The sequence below is a fragment of the Teleopsis dalmanni genome, chromosome 2 (genome assembly GCF_002237135.1).
Source record: "Teleopsis dalmanni isolate 2A chromosome 2, ASM223713v2, whole genome shotgun sequence".
NCBI lineage: Eukaryota > Metazoa > Arthropoda > Insecta > Diptera > Diopsidae > Teleopsis > Teleopsis dalmanni.
This window is the reverse complement of record NC_051847.1, coordinates 81,528,100-81,533,631: the sequence shown is the minus strand read 5'-3', so window position 1 is coordinate 81,533,631 and position 5,532 is coordinate 81,528,100.

The window sequence follows — 5,532 nt, the reverse complement described above, 5'->3', positions numbered from 1 at the left end:
TAATTTTAGAAGCCCATATTATATCTGAATGAAATCATTCACTCATTATCATTTCCTGTCGTTTAATTTACGTTGCTGTAAGAATTCGTTAAAACTGTTTTACGTATAGTATGTAAATAAGACTCATGTACTACAATTATATTTAAAATAGTTCTAAATTAATATATAAATAAATGTTTCCTCACATCAGTGAAAATATTTTCGCCGCATTTCGAATCCCACAAATGAATGCCAATGTTCAAGGATAAAATATTTAAATATAAATAAACTGTACTGATCCAGATATATGTGGTGAATACTGAACTCAAGAATGTTGTTACCCTGGGTTTACTATATGGATAATAAGAATTACGTAAAATAAAAACACGATGATGGATAAGTAATGTAGGAAGAACTGCAACACATTTTGGACTAAAAAATCGTAGAAAAAGGAGGATCACTAGATTTCAAAAGAACCGAAGTTAATTTAGGAGACAAAAACTAACACCAATTATAATGAAAATATTTGTTTATGATTAGTTATTTGAATCATCAGTTGCTTAAAAAAATTATTTGATTACTAATGTTACACAAAGTAAATATAATATTAAATATTATATAAAATTTTTTGATTATTAATTTTACATAAAGTAAATATAGTATTAAATATTATATAAAATTTTTCGATTATTAATTTTACATAGAGTTAATATAATATAAAAATAAATATAACAACAGAAATTCAGTAAAAAATATAATTTATAACATAAAAAAAATGCTATAATAGCAAAAATTATTGATTCAATTCATTCAAATTCACTTATAACTGATGTCACTTCAATAATTTATTATTAAGAAAAAGATTCGATTATAATATAAACATAACTACTCATACAGAATAATTAATTTATATAAGAAATATTATCTATAATACAATTCATCAAATAAAATAGTAAATAAAATTAAATTTAAAAACTGAAAGGAAAATAATTTTAAAGATAAGTCTTTTATTTATTTAATGATTAATTATTAATTTATTTAAAATGATTTCTACTTTAATTATTTTAAGTTAACTAAATAATTCAAAATTTTTGCAATGAATAATTTGTATAGAATGTAATTTGTTTTAAAAATTAATTAAAATTATATTTAAAGATAAGATTTTTTTTGCTTTTTTTTAATTTCTTTATGACTTCTACTTTTAAAACAAATACTAACTTGTTTAATTGGGTAATTAAACTTACCTAATTCATTAAGTATTTATTTGTTACCTTTGAAAGTTAAAACAATGCGATTATAATTTCAATCCTATAATTGAAATTTGCAAATTCCTTCTGTTAATCCCTGGGGTTAAGCAATACACTAGCAATAAGTAGCCCACCTAAAAGTAATGCCAGGCTATTATTACCTTCATAGTTTCCTAATTTCTTACCGTATTGGTCATGTTGACTACCACGATACACTAATATAAAAATAAGACAATATATATGAAAATAATTTGCATACAAAAAAAACCAAAATAAATGTACAAATTGTAAGGTAATCAAAAGTCGTAAACGAAGAATTATGCAATAAGGGAAACAATTCACCCATGGAAATTGATGAAGCTGTTGATTACTTGACTAACACAAAAATAATGCAACAGCAACTTTCGACCCAGACAAATTTGTCCCTCAACAGACATTGTTTCAATGTAACATTGACCACGTTATTTCCTTAAAAATATAGGCAAGGCAAGAATGGCAAAAATTTTGATCACCGTGTGGAAAAAAAGACTAAATCAAGCTACAAAAGATTTAAAAAAAGACACTAACTTTAGATTAGATGCATGATTAGCCAATGAGGAATGACCTATCTTATAGAAAACCTGACGGAATTTAGGTTTGCTGTGATGAAGACTTCAAACTTTTTGCTTTCTTTTAGTCTACTCATAATTTGAAAATTTGAAAATATTTTAATGATCCAACACAAATTCCAATAGATGGCTTCAGTACAAAAATTTTCAACAAGTCCTTTTTATACTGGACTTCACTGCATATGGATAATAATTAGTAAATAATCCTTTTTAATAAATAATTTGTTGTGCAGCTCATTTGCAACATCGAAAAATACGTTAAATTAATTAAATTTATAAAAAATATAAAGAAATATAGCTTTGAATGGTACAGTTATTCTAATAGCTTTGAATGGTACGGGACCGAGTACACTCCCCTGAGGTACACCCGCTTTTATCGCAGAAAGATTTGAATAACAGTTTTCGTGTTTTACATAAAAAACCTCGAGGTAATGTAAAACTTCAAAATTGGAAAATATGACGGCGGTAGACATGTTTCTAGTTTATTCAAAAGTCCTTTGTGCCAGACTTTGTCGAAAGCCTGTGCGACATCGAAGAATATAACAGAACACCTTTCAATTTCAAATGCGGTGTACTTGATCTATAGTCGAATACTTGCCACGAAAACCAAATTGATGGTTTGGTATTAGCTTTTCGGATTCTATTATAGGTATTAGTCTATTGTAGAATAGCTTTTCAAAGAGCTTCGAAATGGTTGGTAAAATTGAAATTGGTCTATATGACGATATACATTCAAGCGGCTTGCCTTCTTTTCTAATTTAAAAATCTTTTTTTGAAAAGCAAGTTGAATTTGTTTATTTATTGGTTGTATCTCTTAAATTTTTATGTGTTCATTCTGTTTTAATTTTTTATAGTCAGTTGTATAGAAGGTGATCCACAATATTTTTGTAAGCCATTTCAGTGTTATTTCTATATTTGTCATTTTCTTGGATTATTTATTATATCACTGACTATTTCATATTGGACGATTTTTAAATTGGATATTTGTTATTTTGGACGTTTATTGTGAGTTGTTTATTTTTTTTATTACCAATATATAGGGGTTATTATAAAATTACTATAATTTATTGACATATTTAATAATTGTAATAAAACAATCTTAGATCCACTTGAATATATTTATAACACTATTTTCGAAGAGTTTAAACATTGATTAATGCAATAAAATGTAGATTTTGAACAGAAAGTTTTAAGTGCTTTTTTTACCTTGTGCTACTATCATCAATAATCTGCAAATAATTTCAATTAATATTTTTTTCTTATTAAAAACCATATTTTTAACTAATGACAAATATGCTTTTGTTATTTATGTCTTTTAGATTTATATCTATATTAACACATATTGTATTTATATAAATTTACATTGTTTGTTTGTCTAAGAGACTAAATAATTTTTTTATTGGATTATTTGCCGCATTAAACACATGCTACTGTGTTTGAGTGGTAAAATTATTCATCCGTAACGTCTTGGTACCCATATACGATTATATATATATATATATATATCTATATATATACATATGTATCTAGATACAAATGAAAACTTGTTTCTCACAGAAGTCATTACAATTAATTGAAGCTGCAAAATATTCCACGCATTTCATTTGTTAAGGTTTTCTGAATTAGTCGAGAGAATGCCATTTTATATAAAAACCTCGAATTCTTGTCAAATTATTCCGCAGCGTCAGAAAATGAAGAATTCTTTCTTTGTTGTTGAACCGCGCTTCTTGGTCTGATGCGGTAGTAGTTCTTGAACCAATTCAACAAATATGTTTAATGTACATTTTATTATAAATTATACTACAAGTACTGACAGAGCAGTAAACACTGAAAGAATATATGTATGAAATTGAAGGTGAACTGATGTGAAAGAAGATCAGAATTCAGCGCAGTTATCTCATTAGCAAATACTGCAGTTCTTTTTACACGATTTCAATTGCTGTTAGGAAAATTAAATAAAAAAATATTAAATTAAGCTTACATAAAGAATTCCCATAATTTTTATACATATTAATAAGCTTAGAAAAATGTTTGTTTTTTCATTCGCTTATATATGAATCTAAAGTTTTTATGTGCAAAACTTGATATGAATTCAGGTTTACCTATTTTTGAGTTATTTGCTGAGGTAAATAAAATGAACTTTTAATTATACAGTTTTTATAACAAGATAAAATAGAAATGTCTTAAATTAATATGTAAAATATTCGTATAATATATTATATTATCTTTTTTGTACTGTGTAAAAAATTACTATAGGAAGTCAGTCGTCAATCGGTAATAAAGTATAATTTTTCAAACAAAAATATGTTTTGAAATAAAAAATGTATCTCAATATATAGATATAATAATCTTTTAAGAAAGCTTTCAAATGAGTTTACAAACAAAAACACATTAACATGCCTTCTACAAATAAAATAATTATTATATGTTTGGTTCTTGCCATTGAACGGAAATCATTACGCGGTTTGCAGATTTGTTTTGAATTGTCAGTTGCTAACATATTTGCAATCCACTCTGTCGCCGATCCTAGGATCCTAGTCTATGCAGGGTGTGGAATGTCGACACATGGTTTCCAAAGTCTGCGAGCATTTGAACTATATTTACTGATTTGAAATTCACCACAGCAATTTCTTACTTATAGTTCTAAGCTATCACATTCGCAAAATGGAATTTACATATCAATTGACTAACTGAAATTATACCTAAACTGTAATTAATTTTCTAAACCGATTAATTATACATAGGTTTAGATACTATACTTTTGAGCCATAAGTTCCAAAGAAAATATTACCATTCCTCAAATACTAATCATGTTCAATCAAATAAATGCTCTAAACTTTATACTATTGTATTTGTTCTATCGTTTTGAATATAGTTTAAACTTTATTGCTATCAAAGTCATCAGAAGTAACTGTTTTTCCAGCATTGTTTATTTATTCTCATTTTTTTTTGGTGATGACGAAAAGTAATTCTTCCTGCACTTCACACTACTTAATATGGTGAAATGGTTAAAAGGCACCAAATTCTTAAATTTTTCTCAACTATTTTCATAGTAAACTTAACCGAACATATCCCATTAGTATATTTTTTTACTTGTAATATAAATGTAAAAATTTTTAACGTGACTCTGGTAAACAAGGTGTTAATAGTAGAACAGTTTAATTCTATAGTGTTAAATCGCAATGTAATAGAAAATTTTTAAAAAACACTTTATTTCTAAAAAAAATAAAGTTGTTACACAGAACACAGTCTAACTATAAAGTCTAAGAGTAAGTGTTGTCATTCCTTTTCAAGTTCATTATCCCGAATATATAGGTACGAGTACTAAAAATATGATTTAAAAGATTTATTTAACAATTTCTTATTTTCGTGTTATTAAAGTGCTTTATTCTAGCACTTATTGTGTAAAACATGCTTATATAAAATGAATCTTATTACAATAAGGAGTAAAATCAAAAAGAATATGTTTTTAATCTGTTGAGGTATTGAAGAATAAGTTTTGAATTGCAAATTGCCTCATTTTGGAAAATTGTGAATTTATTGGAAATCGATATTAACAACTTCACTGAAAATACTTGTGAAGTACTCCGAGGCATTTAGAGCAAAAGTAATTATATGAAAATCAAATTCAATCGCTTTTGAAGCAATAACTTTCAAGCAAGCACATAATTTGAAGTTAGATTGCTTTTAGCTTTACG